Source organism: Cryptomeria japonica, unplaced genomic scaffold (genome assembly GCF_030272615.1).
Source record: "Cryptomeria japonica unplaced genomic scaffold, Sugi_1.0 HiC_scaffold_43, whole genome shotgun sequence".
In the NCBI taxonomy this organism is placed as follows: Eukaryota; Viridiplantae; Streptophyta; class Pinopsida; order Cupressales; family Cupressaceae; genus Cryptomeria; species Cryptomeria japonica.
In genome coordinates, this window is record NW_026728865.1 from 268,633 (window position 1) to 287,500 (window position 18,868).

At 59.8% G+C, this 18,868-nt stretch overlaps 1 non-coding gene across 1 annotated transcript; it reads right to left on the minus strand.

The window, feature by feature from the left end:
- Positions 1 to 5,571: 5,571 nt before the first annotated feature.
- LOC131862493 (5S ribosomal RNA) lies at positions 5,572 to 5,690 on the minus strand. Its single transcript, XR_009361507.1, has one exon. It is a non-coding gene; the product is annotated as a 5S ribosomal RNA (ribosomal RNA).
- Positions 5,691 to 18,868: the final 13,178 nt, after the last annotated feature.

The following is an 18,868-nucleotide window of genomic DNA, read 5'->3' on the forward strand; positions in this document are numbered from 1 at the left end:
CTCATTTTTTTTGCCTTTTTCTGGAAATTAGTGAAGGCAGCGCATCAAAGGTGCGCACCTCGCTGCCCACCACGGTGCGCAACGCCGGTGGGCACCCGGGAGTGCTTCGAAGTGTGCTCCAAGGTGTTGCGTGCACGTTGTCGGAGCCCGGTTTGCCCCGGGTGCGCACCTCGCGTGCACCTTCGTCGGGGTGGGCACCTTGGCTTGGTTTGCCCCGGCTGCGCTCCGAAGCGGGGTTATTGGAGCGCCGCCTCTTTTTTTGTCGGAGCGTTTGGTGGGGTTTCTCGCATTGGCTCTTCCGAGGCCCGGTTGCCACCCTGGCGCGCACGAAGTCGGAAGTAGGGTTAATTGCCCGGGTGCGCACCTTTGCCAGGGTGGCACCTTACCTGGGCTGCGCACCAGGGCGGGCTCAAGATGGCACGCGCGTTCCGTTTTTTTCACTATCTTTCAAAACGGAAATTTTAAAATCTCCTTTTTTTTTTGCCTTTTCTGGAAATTAGTGAAGGCAGCGCATCAAAGGTGCGCACCTCGCTGCCCACCTTGGTGTGCTCTGAGGTGCGCACCCGGGAGCGCTACGAAGTGTGCTCCAAGGTGCGGCGTGCACGTTGTCGGAGCCCGGTTTGCCCCGGGTGCGCACCTCGCCTGCACCTTGGCCGGGGTGGGCACCTTGGCTGGGTTTGCCCAGGGTGCGCTCCGAAGCGGGGTTACTGGAGCGCCCCCTCTTTTTTTGTCAGAGAGTTTGGTGGGGTTTCTCGCATTGGCTCTTCCCAGGCCCGGTTGTTGGGTGCGCTCCCACCCTGGCGCGCGCGAAGTTGGAAGTTGGGTTAATTGCCCGGGCGCGCACCTTCGCCAGGGTGGGCACCTTGGTGCGCAAACCTTGGCTGGGCTGCGCACCAGGGCGGGCTCAAGATGGCACCAGCATTCCCTTTTTCTCACTATCTTTCAAAACGGAAATTTTAAAATCTCGTTTTTTTTTTGCCTTTTATGGAAATTAGTGAAGGCATCGCATCAAAGGTGCGCACCTCGCTGCCCACCTTGGTGTGCTCCGAGGTGCCCACCACGGTGCGCAACGCCGGTGCGAACCCGGGAGCGCCCCGATGTGTGCTCCAAGGTGCGGCGTGCACGAAGTCGGACCCCGGTTTGCCCCGGGTGCGCACCTCGCGTGCACCTTGGTGCGCACACCTTGGCTGGGTTGCGCGGCCTGGTGGGCACCATGGTGCGCACCAAGGAGCGCTCCGAAGTGTGCTCCAAGGTGCGGCGTGCACGAAGTCGGAGCCCGGTTTGCCCCGGGTGCGCACCTTCGCCGCGGTGGGCACCATGGCGTGCACGAAGTCGGAGCCCGGTTTGCCCCGGGTGCGCACCTCGCGTGCACCTTCGCCGGGGTGGGCACCTCGGCTGGGTTGCGCGCCCTGGTGCGCACCAAGGAGCGCTCTGAAGTGTGCTCCAAGGTGCGGCGTGCACGAAGTCGGAGCCCGGTTTGCCCCGGGTGTGCACCTCGCGTGCACCTTCGCTGCGGTGGGCACCTTGGCTGGGTTGCGCGCCTTGGTGGGCACCATGCAGTGCACGAAGTCGGAGCCCGGTTTGCCCCGGGCGCGCACCTCCGCCAGGGTGGGCACCTTGGTGCGCACAACTTGCCTGGGCTGCGCACCAGGAAGGGCTCAAGATGGCACCCGCGTTCCGTTTTTTTCACTATCTTTCAGAACGGAAATTTTAAAATATCGTTTTTTTTTGCCTTTTCTGGAAATTAGTGAAGGCAGCGCATCAAAGGTGCGCAACGCTGGTGCGAACCTGGGAGCGCTCCGATGTGTGCTCCAAGGTGCGGCGTGCACGAAGTCGGACCCCGGTTTGCCCCGGGTGCGCACCTCGCGTGCACCTTGGTGCGCACACCTTGGCTGGGTTGCGCGCCCTGGTGGGCACCATGGTGCGCACCAAGGAGCGCTCCGAAGTGTGCTCCAAGGTGCGGCGTGCACGAAGTCGGAGCCCGGTTTGCCCCGGGTGCGCACCTCGCGTGCACCTTCGCCGCGGTGGGCACCATGGCGTGCACGAAGTCGGAGCCCGGTTTGCCCCGGGTGCGCACCTCGCGTGCACCTTCGCCGGGGTGGGCACCTTGGTGTGCAGACCTTGGCTGGGTTGCGCGCCCTGGTGGGCACCATGGTGCGCACCAAGGAGCGCTCCGAAGTGTGCTCCAAGGTGCGGCCTGCACGAAGTCGGAGCCCGGTTTGCCCCGGGTGTGCACCTCGGGTGGGCACCTTGGTGCGCATGCCTTGCCTGGGCTGCGCACCAGGGCGGGCTCAAGATGGCACCCGCGTTCCTTTTTTTTCACTATCTTTCAAAACGGAAATTTTAAAATCTCATTTTTTTTTGCCTTTTTCTGGAAATTAGTGAAGGCAGCGCATCAAAGGTGCGCACCTCGCTGCCCACCACGGTGCGCAACGCCGGTGGGCACCCGGGAGTGCTTCGAAGTGTGCTCCAAGGTGCTGCGTGCACGTTGTCGGAGCCCGGTTTGCCCCGGGTGCGCACCTCGCGTGCACCTTCGTCGGGGTGGGCACCTTGGCTGGGTTTGCCCCGGCTGCGCTCCGAAGCGGGGTTATTGGAGCGCCGCCTCTTTTTTTGTCGGAGCGTTTGGTGGGGTTTCTCGCATTGGCTCTTCCGAGGCCCGGTTGCCACCCTGGCGCGCACGAAGTCGGAAGTAGGGTTAATTGCCCGGGTGCGCACCTTTGCCAGGGTGGGCACCTTACCTGGGCTGCGCACCAGGGCGGGCTCAAGATGGCACGCGCGTTCCGTTTTTTTCACTATCTTTCAAAACGGAAATTTTAAAATCTCCTTTTTTTTTTGCCTTTTCTGGAAATTAGTGAAGGCAGCGCATCAAAGGTGCGCACCTCGCTGCCCACCTTGGTGTGCTCTGAGGTGCGCACCCGGGAGCGCTACGAAGTGTGCTCCAAGGTGCGGCGTGCACGTTGTCGGAGCCCGGTTTGCCCCGGGTGCGCACCTCGCCTGCACCTTGGCCGGGGTGGGCACCTTGGCTGGGTTTGCCCAGGGTGCGCTCCGAAGCGGGGTTACTGGAGCGCCCCCTCTTTTTTTGTCAGAGCGTTTGGTGGGGTTTCTCGCATTGGCTCTTCCCAGGCCCGGTTGTTGGGTGCGCTCCCACCCTGGCGCGCGCGAAGTTGGAAGTTGGGTTAATTGCCCGGGCGCGCACCTTCGCCAGGGTGGGCACCTTGGTGCGCACACCTTGGCTGGGCTGCGCACCAGGGCGGGCTCAAGATGGCACCAGCATTCCCTTTTTCTCACTATCTTTCAAAACGGAAATTTTAAAATCTCGTTTTTTTTTTGCCTTTTATGGAAATTAGTGAAGGCATCGCATCAAAGGTGCGCACCTCGCTGCCCACCTTGGTGTGCTCCGAGGTGCCCACCACGGTGCGCAACGCCGGTGCGAACCCGGGAGCGCCCCGATGTGTGCTCCAAGGTGCGGCGTGCACGAAGTCGGACCCCGGTTTGCCCCGGGTGCGCACCTCGCGTGCACCTTGGTGCGCACACCTTGGCTGGGTTGCGCGGCCTGGTGGGCACCATGGTGCGCACCAAGGAGCGCTCCGAAGTGTGCTCCAAGGTGCGGCGTGCACGAAGTCGGAGCCCGGTTTGCCCCGGGTACGCACCTCGCGTGCACCTTCGCCGGGGTGGGCACCTCGGCTGGGTTGCGCGCCCTGGTGCGCACCAAGGAGCGCTCCGAAGTGTGCTCCAAGGTGCGGCGTGCACGAAGTCGGAGCCCGGTTTGCCCCGGGTGCGCACCTTCGCCGCGGTGCGCACCATGGCGTGCACGAAGTCGGAGCCCGGTTTGCCCCGGGTGCGCACCTCGCGTGCACCTTCGGCGGGGTTGCGCGCCCTGGTGGGCACCATGGTGCGCACCAAGGAGCGCTCCGAAGTGTGCTCCAAGGTGCGGCGTGCACGAAGTCGGAGCCCGGTTTGCCCCGGGTGCGCACCTCGCGTGCACCTTCGGCGGGGTTGCGCGCCCTGGTGGGCACCATGGTGCGCACCAAGGAGCGCTCCGAAGTGTGCTCCAAGGTGCGGCGTGCACGAAGTCGGAGCCCGGTTTGCCCCGGGTGCGCACCTCGCGTGCACCTTCGCCGCGGTGGGCACCATGGCGTGCACGAAGTCGGAGCCCGGTTTGCCCCGGGTGCGCACCTCGCGTGCACCTTCGCCGGGGTGGGCACCTCGGCTGGGTTGCGCGCCCTGGTGCGCACCAAGGAGCGCTCCGAAGTGTGCTCCAAGGTGCGGCGTGCACGAAGTCGGAGCCCGGTTTGCCCCGGGTGCGCACCTCGCGTGCACCTTCGCCAGGGTGGGCACCTCGGTGCGCACACCTTCTCAATGTTTTCTTGCCTTTTCTGGAAATTGGTGAAGGCAGCGCATCAAAGGTGCGCACCTCGGTGTGCTCCGAGGTGCGAACCCGAGAGCGCTCCGAGGTGCCCACGAAGTCGAAAGTCGGGTTAATTGCATTGTTTTCCCCGGGTGCGCTCCGAGGTGCGCAACATCGGCGCGCACCAAGGAGGGCTCCGAAGTGTGCTCCAAGGTGCGCACGATGGCGTGCACCTCTGGTGCGCACGATTCGGAGCTCGGTTTGACCGGGGTGCGCACACCTTGGCTGGGTTGCGCACCTTTTGTGCGCTCCAAGGTGCGCACGAAGTCGGAGCTCGGTTTGCCCCGGGTGCGCACCTTCGCCAGGGTGCGCACCTTGATGCGCACGCCTTGGCTGGGCTGCGCACCTTGGTGGGCGCCATGGTGCGCACCTTTCGTGCGCTCCAAGGTGCGCACGAAGTCGGAGCTCGGTTTGCCCCGGGTGCGCACCTTGGTGGGCGCCATGGTGCACTCCGAGGTGCCCAAGATTGGTGCGCACCAAGGAGCGCTCCGAAGTGCGCTCCAAGGTGCGCGCGAAGTCGAAAGTTGGGTTAATTGTCCGGTTTGCCTCGGGTGCGCACCTTGCGTGCACCTTCGCCAGGGTGGGCGCCTTGGTGCGCACACCTTGGCTGGGCTGCGCACACCTTGGCACCCGCGTTTCCTTCATTTTAAATTTTTTTTTTTTACAATCTCTCAAGTGGGAAATTCTATAATCTCAACTTTTTTTGCCTTTTCAGGAAACTTTTGAATGGAGCGCATCATTGGTGCGCTCCGAAGTGTGCTCCAAAGCTCTCTCCAGCTGCGTGCACCTGCCCCGGCCGCGCACCCGGCCCCGCCCAGCTTCGCTCACCTGTCCCGGGCGTCTGGTGCGGAACCTTAGAGTAAGAAACATCACCGTGCACCTTGGCCAACGTGCGCGACTCGACCGAGCGCGCACTGGCCGAGGTGCACACCGATTTCACCTGGGTGCGCGCGCAGCACCTCGGGCGCACCGGGGTGCGCGCACAACGCCCGGGTTGCACCGTGGCCTGTGTGCTCGGGGTGCCTCGGGTGCGCGCTCGGTGTCGCCCCCGCGCGCGCGGTAGTGCGGGCAGCGCACCCCGGCCCGGCCCGGCCCCGACGAGAACGCAAACGGGCAAAAGGTTTATTCAAATAGCATTGCGACGCCCGGCGAAAAACTAAAAAAGGGTGCAACACCGGGACTTCCCGGGAGGTCACCCATCCCAGTACTACTCCGGCCCAAGCGCGCTTAACTGCGGAGTTCTGATGGGATCCGGTGCACTAATGCTGGTATGATCGCACCCGTTATGAGCTTGTCGCAGTGTGTACTTAGCAAACCGCGACCCACGTGCGAATCCACCCCGGCCACCCACCCCCGTCGAGGTGCACACCCTCCCTCGCGAAGTGCGCCCCGTTCGCCAAGTGTGAGCCCTGCCCGGGTGCGCGCACCTTGCTAGGGCGTCGGGTGTGCACCCGGCCCGGCCTACGTGCGTGCACCTGGAGGGGGCGTCGTGTGCGTGCAGTGTCCCGTCTGCAACGCGGTGCCCACACACCACCTCGGGCGCAACGACCTGCGCTCACATGTGGGCCGAGTGCACCTTGGTGCATGTTCGGGGCGCCTCGGGTGCACGCTCGATCTTGCCCCGGTGCACCAAGGCGCTCGGTTTGCCCCGGGTGCGCACTTGGTGCAAGGTGGGCACCCAAAATAGGGATCAAGCACCAAAACACAAGTTTCGGGATGCAAAATGGGACCCAAGGACCACAAATGCGTTCCAAGACCCATGATGGGTCCACGAGAACAAAAATGTGTTCCGAGACTTAATAAACAAATATTGGGTTTTAGGAGAAGAAACATGCTCTGATGCCCAAAACGAGAATCGACCCCGAAAAGGCCACAGGCCAAAAGTGGGATGCGAGACAAAAAAAAATGGGACCCGAGGACCAAAATTGGGTTCCCAGGTCGAAGACAGGGCAACCGGACAAGAAACGACCTCTAAGGCTCGAAATGAGTCCCGACGACTAAAACTTGACAAGAAGCACCCATCAGGCACCCAACTCGACACCCATGGGATGCCGACCCACCCGGGCTTCCACCTAGCACACCTTGGCACCCACCCACCCTCGCACCCAACCTCGCACCCAACTTAGCACCTTTGAACCCACATTGGCACTCACCCTGACCCTGGCACCTTGGAACCCACATTGGCACTCACCTTGACCCTGGCACCCACCTTTGCACTCACCTTGGGACCCACCCTGGCTCCCACCTCGGCACCCACCCAGACACCCACCTTGGTTCCTTGGCACCCACCTTGGATCCTTGGCACCCACCCCGACACCCACCTTGGCACGCAACTTGGCTACTTGCCACCCACCTTGGCTCCTTGACGCCCACCCCGACAACCACCCCGTGACCTACCCTGGCTAGGGTTGGTGCACACCCACCCTGGTGCCCACCTTGGCACCCACCCTATGACCCACCTTGGCACGCACCTTAGTACCCACCCCGTTACCCACCCTAGGACCCACCCCGTGACCCACCTTGGCCAGGGTGGGTGCACCCACCCTGGTGCCCACCTTGGCACCCACCCATCCTAGCACCCAGCCTGTGACCGGGCTTGGAACCCAACCTTGCACCCGCACCCGTCTTGGCCAGTGTGGGTGCGCACCCATCCTGGCACCCACGTTGTGACACACCCTTTAACCCACGCACCCTAGCACCCACGTTGGCACCCACCTTGGAACCCAACCTAGCAACTTGGCACCCACCCCGTGACCCACCTTGGCATCCACCATAGCAGTCGCCGACTTGGCACCCACCTCGGCACCCACCTTGACACTTGTGGACCCACCTTGCCACTCACCCTAGCATCGACCCATCCTAGCACCCACCCTGGCACCTTTGCACCCTAGCACTCACCCATCCTAGCACCTAACCTGTGACCCACCTTGACACTCACCCTCGCACCCACCTTGGAACCCAACCTAGCACCCACCCACCCTGACACCAACCCTAGCACCTACCCACCCTTGCACCCACCCTGTGACCCATCTTGGCACCCACCCATCCTACCACTCAACCTATCACCCACCTTCTCACCCACCTTGGCATCCACCTTAGCACCCACCCACACTGGCACCTTGGCACCCACCTCGGGCAAGGTGGGTGCACACCCACCCTGGCACCCAATTTAGAACCCACCGAGCATGTTACCCACCTTGGCACCCACATTGCAGCCCACCCTAGTACCCACCCTATGACCCACATTGGCATCCACACCCTAGCACCCAGGCACCTCGACACCCGCCTTGACACCCACCCTAGCACTGAACCTGTGACCCACCTTGGAACTCACCCTAGAACCCACCCACCCTGTGAACCACCTTGGCATCCACCTTAGCACCCACCCACCTTGGCACCCACTCTAGCACTCACCCATCCTAACACCCAACTTGTTACCCACCTTGGCACCCGCCCTCGCGTCCACCTTGAAACCCACCCTAGCACCCACCCACGCAGGAGCCCACCTTGGCACCCAACCTAACACCCACGCATCCTGGCACCCAACTTGTGACCCACCTTGGAACCCACCCTAGTACCCACCTTTGAACCCACTATATCACCAACCCACCTTGGCACCCACCCTATGACCCTCTTTGGAATCCACCCTAGCACGCACCCACCCTGGCACCCACCATGGAGCGCACCCTAGCACCCACCCACCTCGGCACGCACCTCAACACCCACCTTGGTGTGCGCACTGCGCCAACCTCTCAAAGACCCTATGTGGTGCGCTCCAAAGTGTACACCTTTGGTGCGCTCCAAGGTGCGCACCTTTGGTGCACACCGAGGTGCACACCAAAGTGTGCACCGAGGTGAGCACCAAAGTGCACTCCAGGGTGCACACCAAGGCGTGCACCTTTGGTGCGGTCAATGCAAACGAATTCGGAAGTTGGGGTCGATGTCCTAATCGCTGCTGCAGACTACACGTATGAGAATCGGACAAATAGCTTTATATAGGGGAGGTGTTGCGTTTGATGGGTCGACTCCCCTGGTTGTGTGCACTGCACCAACTTCAAAGACCCTGTCTTGTTTAAGAAGTCAAAAGTTGGGGTGGATGTCCTAATCATTGCTGCAGTCTACGCATGTATGAGAATCAGACAAATAGCTTATATAGGGGAGGTGTTGCATTCGGTGGGTTGACTCCCCTGGTTGTGCGCACTGCGCCAACCTCAAAGACCCCGCATAGCAGAAGAAGTCGGAAGTCGGATTTTGGTGAGCACCAAGGCGTGCACCTTTGGTGCGGTCAACGCAGACGAATTCAGAAGTTGGGGTGGATGTCCTAATCGTTGTTGCAGGCTACACATGTATGAGAATCAGACAAATAGCTTATATAGGGGAGGTGTTGGGTTTGATGGGTCAACTCCCTTGGTTGTGCGCATTACGCCAACCTCAAAGACCTTGTTTTCGTTAAGAAGTCAAAAGTTGGGGTCAATGTCCTAATGGCTCCTGCAGGCTACACATGTATGAGAATCGGACAAATAGCTTATATAGGGGAGGTGTTGGGTTTGATGGGTCGACTCCCCTGGTTGTGCGCATTACGTCAACCTCAAAGACCTTGTTTTCGTTAAGAAGTCAAAAGTTGGGGTCGATGTCCTAATTGCTCCTGTAGACTACACATGTATGAGAATCAGACAAATAGCTTATATAGGGGAGGTGTTGGGTTTGATGGGTTGACTCCCCTAGTTGTTCGCATTACACCAACCTCAAAGACCTTGTTTTCGTTTAGAAGCCGAAAGTTGGGGTCGATGTCCTAATTGCTCCTGCAGGCTACGCATGTATGAGAATCAGACAAATAGCTTATATAGGGGAGGTGTTGGGTTTGATGGGTCGACTCCCCTGGTTGTGCGCATTGCGCCAACCTCAAAGACCCTGCATTGCGGATGAAGTCGAAAGTCAGAGTTTGGTGTGCTACAAGGTGTGGTCGAAGGTGCTCACCTAGGTGTGCACCTTTGGAGCACAGGAAAAGTGCCCTCCAAAAGTGCGCACCTTTGGAGTGCACAAAAGTGCCCTCCAAAAGTGCGCACCTTTGGAGCGCAGAAAAGTGCCCTCCAAAAAGTGCCCTCCAAAAGTGCGCACCTTTGGAGCGCAGAAAAGTGCCCTCCAAAAAGTGCCCTCCAAAAGTGCGCACCTTTGGAGCGCAGAAAAGTGCCCTCCAAAAAGTGCCCTCCAAAAGTGCGCACCTTTGGAGCGCAGAAAAGTGCCCTCCAAAAAGTGCCCTCCAAAAGTGCGCACCTTTGGAGCGCAGAAAAGTGCCCTCCAAAAAGTGCCCTCCAAAAGTGCGCACCTTTGGAGCGCAGAAAAGTGCCCTCCAAAAAGTGCCCTCCAAAAGTGCGCACCTTTGGAGCGCAGAAAAGTGCCCTCCAAAAAGTGCCCTCCAAAAGTGCGCACCTTTGGAGCGCAGAAAAGTGCCCTCCAAAAAGTGCCCTCCAAAAGTGCGCACCTTTGGAGCGCAGAAAAGTGCCCTCCAAAAAGTGCCCTCCAAAAGTGCGCACCTTTGGAGCGCAGAAAAGTGCCCTCCAAAAAGTGCCCTCCAAAAGTGCGCACCTTTGGAGCGCAGAAAAGTGCCCTCCAAAAGTGCGCACCTTTGGAGCGCACAAAAGTGCCCTCCAAAAGTGCGCACTTTTGGTGCGCACCAAGGCGCTGGTTCGGTCGTTGCAGGCGAGTTCGGAAGTTGGGGTCGATGTCCTGAGCGGAGGTGCAAACTACACAGGTGTCGGAATCGGACAAATAGCTTATATAGGGGAGGTGTATGCTTCGATGGGTCGACTCCCCAGGTTGAGCGCACCGCGCCAACCTCAAAGACCCTACGGTATGGATGAAGTCGGAAGTTGGGTCCGATGACCGATTCGATTAGTAGGTATGCTCATGAGGTCGGAATTTGGGTCCGATGACCTGCCATGTGCAGGAAGGCGAATGTTGACACTGTGCGTTGCAAGGTGCACACCAAGGCGCTGGTGCGGTCTTTTTAGTCGAGTTCGGAAGTTGGGGTCGATGTCCTGATCGGAGGTGCAAGCTACACAGGTGTGGGAATCGGACAAATAGCTTATATAGGGGAGGTGTATGCTTCGTTGGGTCGACTCCCCGGGTTGAGCGCACCGCGCCAACCTCAAAGACCCTACGGTATGGATGAAGTCGGAAGTTGGGTCCGATGACCGATTCGATATGTAGGCATACTCGCGAGGTCGGAATTTGGGTCCGATGACCTGCCACGTGCAGGAAGGCGAATGTTGGCACTGTGCGTTGCAAGGTGCGCACCAAGGCGCTGGTTCGGTCGTTGGAGGCGAGTTCGGAAGTTGGGGTCGATGTCTTGATCGGAGGTGCAAACTACACAGGTGTGGGAATCGGACAAATAGCTTATATAGGGGAGGTGTATGCTTCGTTGGGTCGACTCCCCGGGTTGAGCGCACCGCGCCAACCTCAAAGACCCTACGGTATGGATGAAGTCGGAAGTTGGGTCCGATGACCGATTCGATATGTAGGCATACTCGCGAGGTCGGAATTTGGGTCCGATGACCTGCCATGTGCAGGAAGGCGAATGTTGGGACTGTGCGTCGCAAGGTGCGCACCAAGGCGCTGGTGCCGTCGTTGCAGTCGAGTTCGGAAGTTGGGGTCGATGTCCTGGTCAGAGGTGCAAACTACACAGGTGTGGGAATCGGACAAATAGCTTATATAGGGGAGGTGTATGCTTCGATGGGTCGACTCCCTGGGTTGAGCGCACCGCGCCAACCTCAAAGACCCTACAGTATGGATGAAGTCGGAAGTTGGGTCCGATGACCGATTCGATACGTAGGCATATTGGCGAGGTCTGAATTTGTGTCCGATGACCTGCCATGCGCAGGAAGGCGGAATTTGGGTCCGATGACCGAGTTGATGGCGTGCCATGCGCAGAAAGGCGGAATTTGGGTCCGATGACCGAGTTGATGTTGATGGCCCGCCATGCACAGGAAGGCGGAATTTGGGTCCGATGACCGATTTGAAGGCGTGCCATACGCAAAAAGGCGGAGTTTGGGTCCGATGACCGAGTTGATATTGATGGCCCGCCATGCGCAGGAAGGCGGAATTTGGGTCCGATGACCTGACATACGCATGGAGTCCGACTCGGGGGCCGATGTTCGATTCGATGACTTGCATTGTGGGTAAAGTCGGAAGTTGTGGTCTTTGACCCGATTCGATGACCAGACTTCGGCTGCTTGAGAATCGGACAAATAACTTATATAGGGGAGGTAGTGTTCTCGAGCATCCTCCCCCCGTGCCCGTTTATGTCGATTGATGCTGGTGCTCGACTGGTTGGAGCGCTCGGATGCAAAAATCTTGCACCAGGATTTATCGATTGTGATGGACACGGCAAGTCTCCTGATTGCTATGCAGGAGCTCATCGTGAATCTCTATGCGGCCTTGGTATGGACTCGACCTGCGGAATGGTTCGGCAATGGTAGTCGCTCCAACACGTCCTTGCAATGGCCACAGAGGTGATTCGACTAGAGCTCCAGTCTAGCTTTTGGGTTGCTTGGCGGACTGGTATAGCCGCGATCGAGTTCCGGCCATGAACGTTTTAGATAGCTCTTGGGCTTTCTGGGACGGAAGTCGGAAGTTTGGGCTGTTGTCCGATTTGATGACCATTCTTCGGATGTGTGAGAATCGGACAAATAACTTATATAGGGGACTGTGTTGTCTCACGCAGCCCCCTCCGTGCCCCTCTATCTCGACCGATGTTGGTGCTTGAAAGGGTTGGGATCGCTCGGATTTATAAACGTGCACCACCATTTGTCGAGTGTGAGGGACGCGGCAGGTCTCCTAAATGCTATGCGGGCGCTCTCTGAGAATCTCTATCCGGCCTCGACACAGACTAGTCTTGCTGAATGGTTTGGCACTGGTAGTCGATCCAACACGTCGTTGTTGTGGCCGCCTAGGCGATTCGATTCGAGCCCCCGTCTAGCTTTTGGGTTGCTTGGCGGATTTTGCCCTATCCGCAAGTGAGCTCGGTCCCTAAACGTTCGAGAAACCCGATTGCTATGCGCCGACTCTCTTTCTTGCGAGCCTCCATCTAGCTTTTGGGTCTCTACGGAACGGAAGTCGGAATCTGGGACCGTTGTTTGATTCGACGAGGCAGACTACGGTTGTGCGAGAATCGGACAAATAACTTATATAGGGGAGGTGTTGACTGGAGCATTCTCCCCCGTGCCCCTCTAACTCGACCAATGCTGGCGCTCGAACGGTGGTAGCGCTCGGATTTTCATTGAGCGCCAGCATTGGTCGATTTAGAGGGGCATGCGAGATTCCCGAATGCTATGCGAGGGCTCTAACGGAAATGTCTATTGGTTTCGGTATGGATGCAATTGCGAGTGGTTCGGCAAAGGTAGTCGTTCCGATGCGTCCATGTCGTGGCCAAATCGATAATTCGATTTGAGCCCTCGTATAGCATTTGGGTCTCTCGATGTGATTCCGCATTCCAGTCCCTTTGGGCACTGCTTGAGCCGCATCCCAGGGGGTTCCCTTCCCAATAATCTGCCTCGCAACCCGATTGCTATGCGGTGAGGCTCCTCGGCCGCCTCGGAACTATCTGTGTATCAGACGCATCGCGGGATAAGGGGTTGGCAACGGTAGTCGCCCCAAGCGCGTCCGATGCTTGGACCATTCCGAGGCGGCCCTGAAGCCTCTTCCGTCTAGCCGTTGGGTCCTTCTCGCCGCATCCCTCGCCTCGCACCCCGATTGCTATGCGGTGAGGCTCCTCGGCCGCCTCGGAACTATCTGTGTATCGGACGCGTCGCGGGATAAGGGGTTGTCACTGGTACTCGCCCCAAGCGCGTCCGATGCTTGGACCATTCCGAGGCGGCCCTGAAGCCTCTTCCGTCTAGCCGTTGGGTCCTTCTCGCCGCATCCCTCGCCTCGCACCCCGATTGCTATGCGGTGAGGCTCCTCGGCCGCCTCGGAACTATCTGTGTATCGGACGCGTCGCGGGATAAGGGGTTGTCATTGGTAGTCGCCCCAAGCGCGTCCGATGCTTGGACCATTCCGAGGCGGCCCTGAAGCCTCTTCCGTCTAGCCGTTGGGTCCTTCTCGCCGCATCCCTCGCCTCGCACCCCGATTGCTATGCGGTGAGGCTCCTCGGCCGCCTCGGAACTATCTGTGTATCGGACGCGTCGCGGGATAAGGGGTTGTCACTGGTAGTCGCCCCAAGCGCGTCCGATGCTTGGACCATTCCGAGGCGGCCCTGAAGCCTCTTCCGTCTAGCCGTTGGGTCCTTCTCGCCGCATCCCTCGCCTCGCACCCCGATTGCTATGCGGTGAGGCTCCTCGGCCGCCTCGGAACTATCTGTGTATCGGACGCGTCGCGGGATAAGGGGTTGTCACTGGTAGTCGCCCCAAGCGCGTTCGATGCTTGGACCATTCCGAGGCGGCCCTGAAGCCTCTTCCGTCTAGCCGTTGGGTCCTTCTCGCCGCATCCCTCGCCTCGCACCCCGATTGCTATGCGGTGAGGCTCCTCGGCCGCCTTGGAACTATCTGTGTATCGGACGCGTCGCGGGATAAGGGGTTGTCACTGGTAGTCGCCCCAAGCGCGTCCGATGCTTGGACCATTCCGAGGCGGACCCGAAGCCTCTTCCGTCTAGCCGTTGGGTCCTTCTCGCCGCATCCTTCGCCTCGCACCCCGATTGCTATGCGGTGAGGCTCCTCGGCCGCCTCGGAACTATCTGTGTATCGGACGCGTCGCGGGATAAGGGGTTGTCACTGGTAGTCGCCCCAAGCGCGTCCGATGCTTGGACCATTCCGAGGCGGACCCGAAGCCTCTTCCGTCTAGCCGTTGGGTCCTTCTCGCCGCATCCCTCGCCTCGCACCCCGATTGCTATGCGGTGAGGCTCCTCGGCCGCCTTGGAACTATCTGTGTATCGGACGCGTCGCGGGATAAGGGGTTGTCACTGGTAGTCGCCCCAAGCGCGTCCGATGCTTGGACCATTCCGAGGCGGACCCGAAGCCTCTTCCGTCTAGCCGTTGGGTCCTTCTCGCCGCATCCCTCGCCTCGCACCCCGATTGCTATGCGGTGAGGCTCCTCGGCCGCCTTGGAACTATCTGTGTATCGGACGCGTCGCGGGATAAGGGGTTGTCACTGGTAGTCGCCCCAAGCGCGTCCGATGCTTGGACCATTCCGAGGCGGACCCGAAGCCTCTTCCGTCTAGCCGTTGGGTCCTTCTCGCCGCATCCCTCGCCTCGCACCCCGATTGCTATGCGGTGAGGCTCCTCGGCCGCCTTGGAACTATCTGTGTATCGGACGCGTCGCGGGATAAGGGGTTGTCACTGGTAGTCGCCCCAAGCGCGTCCGATGCTTGGACCATTCCGAGGCGGCCCCGAAGCCTCTTCCGTGTAGCCGTTGGGTCCTTCTCGCCGCATCCCTCGCCTCGCACCCCGATTGCTATGCGGTGAGGCTCCTCGGCCGCCTTGGAACTATCTGTGTATCGGACGCGTCGCGGGATAAGGGGTTGTCACTGGTAGTCGCCCCAAGCGCGTCCGATGCTTGGACCATTCCGAGGCGGCCCCGAAGCCTCTTCCGTGTAGCCGTTGGGTCCTTCTCGCCGCATCCCTCGCCTCGCACCCCGATTGCTATGCGGTGAGGCTCCTCGGCCGCCTTGGAACTATCTGTGTATCGGACGCGTCGCGGGATAAGGGGTTGTCACTGGTAGTCGCCCCAAGCGCGTCCGATGCTTGGACCATTCCGAGGCGGACCTGAAGCCTCTTCCCTCTAGCCGTTGGGGCTTTCTCGCCGCATCCCTCGCCTCGCACCCTGATTGCTATGCTGTGAGGCTCCTCGGCCGCCTTGGAACTATCTGTGTATCGGACGCATCGCGGGATAAGGGGTTGGCAGTGGTAGTCGCCCCAAGCGCATCCGATGCTTGGACCATTCCGAGGCGGCCCTGCAGCCTCTTCCGTCTAGCCGTTGGGGCCATCTCGCCGCATCCCCCACCTCGCACCACGATTGCTATGCGGTGAGGCTCCTTGGCCGCCTCGGAACTATCTGTGTATCGGACGCATCGCGGGATAAGGGGTTGTCACTGGTAGTCGCCCCAAGCGCGTCCGATGCTTGGACTATTCCGAGGCGGCCCTGCAGCCTCTTCCGTCTAGCCGTTGGGGCCATCTCGCCGCATCCCCCACCTCCTCGGCCGCCTCGGAACTATCTGTGTATCGGACGCATCGCGGGATAAGGGGTTGGCAGTGGTAGTCGCCCCAAGCGCGTCCGATGCTTGGACTATTCCGAGGCAGCCCTGCAGCCTCTTCCGTCTAGCCTTTGGGGCCATCTCGCCGCATCCCTCGCCTCGCACCCCGATTGCTATGCGGTGAGGCTCCTCGGCCGCCTGGGAACTATCTTCGTATCGGACGCATCGCGGGATAAGGGGTTGTCACTGGTAGTCGCCCCAAGCGCGTCCGATGCTTGGACTATTCCGAGGCGGCCCTGTGGCCTCTTCCGTCTAGCCGTTGGGGCCATCTCGCCGCATCCCCCACCTCGCACCCCGATTGCTATGCGGTGAGGCTCTTCGGCCGCCTTGGAACTATCTTCGTATCGGACGCATCGCGGGATAAGGGGTTGTCACTGGTAGTGGCCCCAAGCGCGTCCGATGCTTGGACTATTCCGAGGCGGCCCTGCAGCCTCTTCCGTCTAGCCGTTGGGGCCATCTCGCCGCATCCCCCACCTCGCACCCCGATTGCTATGCGGTGAGGCTCCTCGGCCGCCTTGGAACTATCTTCGTATCGGACGCATCGCGGGATAAGGGGTTGTCACTGGTAGTCGCCCCAAGCGCGTCCGATGCTTGGACTATTCCGACGCGGCCCTGTGGCCTCTTCCGTCTAGCCGTTGGGGCCATCTCGCCGCATCCCCCACCTCGCACCCCGATTGCTATGCGGTGAGGCTCCTCGGCCGCCTTGGAACCATCTTCGTATCGGACGCATCGCGGGATAGGGGGCTGTCACTGGTAGTCGCCCCAAGCGTGTCCGATGCTTGGACCATTCCTAGGCGGCCCTGAAGCCTCTTCCGTCTAGCCGTTGGGGCCTTCCCGCCCCATCCCTCGCCTCGCACCCCCGATTGCTATGCGGTGAGGCTCCTCGGCCGCCTTGGAACCATCTGTGTATCGGACGCATCGCGGGATAAGGGGTTGGCACTGGCAGTCGCCCCAAGCGCGTCCGATGCTTGGACCATTCCGAGGTGGCCCTGAAGCCTCTTCCGTCTAGCCGTTGGGGCCTTCCCGCCCCATCCCTCGCCTCGCACCCCGATTGATATGCGGTGAGGCTCCTCGGCCGCCTTGGAACTATCTGTGTATCGGACGCATCGCGGGATAAGGGGTTGGCACTGGTAGTCGTCCCAATCGCATCCGATGCTTGGACCATTCCGAGGCGGCCCTGCAGCCTCTTCCGTTTAGCCGTCGGGGCCTTCCCGCCGCATCCCTCGCCTCGCATCCCGATTCCTATGCGGTGAGTCTTCTCGGCCGCCGCGGAACTATACCTGTTATTGCTACTGCATCCTTCGGCTGGTAACCTCCTCTGCCGCCTTGGAACGTTCTCTTTGTCGGACGCGTCGCGGGATAAGGGGTTGGCACTGGTAGTCGCCCCAAGCGCGCCCGATGCATAGACCGCTCCGAGTCGACCTTGCTTTCAGCCTCTCACATGCATAGACCTCTCTGAGTCGACCCTGCAGCCTCTCACGTTTAGCCTTTGGAATCTCGCCTCACAACATGATTGCTATCCTTGATGCATCCCTTGCCTCGAGCCCTGATTGCTTTCTTGGCTGCATCCCTCCTCTCCTCACAGCCCGGTTGTCATCACTGCTTCATCCGTCGCTTCATGCATTCTGGCTGCTGGGCCCTTCCCACCGCACACCTCGATTGCTATCTCTTCTGCATCACACACCCCGATTGCTATCTCTGCTACATCCCTCGGCTCTCACTTCTGCATCCTTCGCCTCACACCTCGATTGCTATCAATGCTGCATCCGTAACCTCACACCCCGATTGCTATGCGGGGAGGCTCCTTGGCCGCCTTGGAAATTTCTGTGTGTCGGACGCACCGCGGGATAAGGGGTTGGCACTGGTAGTCGCCCCAAGTGCGCCCGATTCTTAGACCGCTTCGAGGTGACCTCGTAGCCTCTTTCGTCCAGGCTTCCTGCCTTCAACGCCCTTTTTACACCTCGATTGCTATGCGCGGGCTCGTTGGCGTCTATCACCTCTCTGCGAAGAGTGGCACGATGATTGTTGGGGTAAATCGTAGCAGTCCGATCTCTGGCCTTGGGCCATTGTGAGGGCTGATCGATTTCCTGTGCGCATCTCGTGTTCGCCCAGTAACAGACTCGACGACTTGTAATCGGTCTTGTTCCCGATTGTTCCTGGAGGTAGTCTTCGGAACTCTTGGATTTGACCTGTCACTCGAACTGTCCTCTTCCGAGGATGCTTGTGTGTGTGTGCTTGTGCCATTTCCTTGGCGGTATTAACGAGATATTAAAGAGCGGAGTGAGCGCCTCGCCCAGCTATGTTTGGGGCTCTCACTCCCTTACCCGGTGTGCGACCGCTTTGCACGTAGGTTGCGGAGCATCGCGACTCTTTCGATGTTTGGCGGTTGTCTTCCGGTGATGCGTTGGTCCCGAAGTGCACGTTACTAGCATTTCTGCCATTGTTCTCGATCTTTGGCACGTTCCTTCGTTGCAATTGGATATATATCTCCGTTTATACGCGCAGGCTTCTCCCGCCTATTCAGCGCTGTCCCACTCTCAGCACTCTCGTGGTCTCCTTGGCTTCTCTCTCCCGTGAGCGAGCTCTCTTCTCGAGTCTTTTCCATGTCCCATGGAGGTTGCCTTGCGAAATTCGGGCACACAAACGTGACCGGATAAGAGCGGAATTGCCTATGAGGAGAAGCTCACCTTAGGGAGCAGCAATGCCGAGTGTTTCGACAGAGGGTAGAGGGGGCGTTGTTTGGGCGGTTGCACAAAAGAGTGCTACGTTTGCACTGAAGGTTGCTTCTTCGTCTCCGACGAACTCTTCGAGGCAAAAAAGCTTGTTTACGGGGTCGAGGTGGGACTGTTCGTGCGAGTTGCGCCACCAAAAGTGCGTAGGGGGCATATACCTGGGAAATGGATGTCTCTGAGTGGCCTTACTCGGTCGCGTGCACGGTGCATTCTCTAACGGCAGGACTGTCGCGAGCATGTGCGGTTCGGATGTTTTCGGGTAAAGGGTTCCGTACGGGATGTTCTTCCCAGGCTCCTGTGAACCGAGACTCTGCATCGTCATGCTCCGGCTCCCGTGGGTGCTTCATGCCTCGTCGAGCTGTTTGTCGTGGACGATTAAGGCCGAGGCCTTCCTTCGAGAGGGGAATTGTTCAGGCTGGTCGAGGCGGGATTGTTCGTGCGGGGTGCACCACCAAAAGTGCGTAGGGGGCATATGCCTGGGAA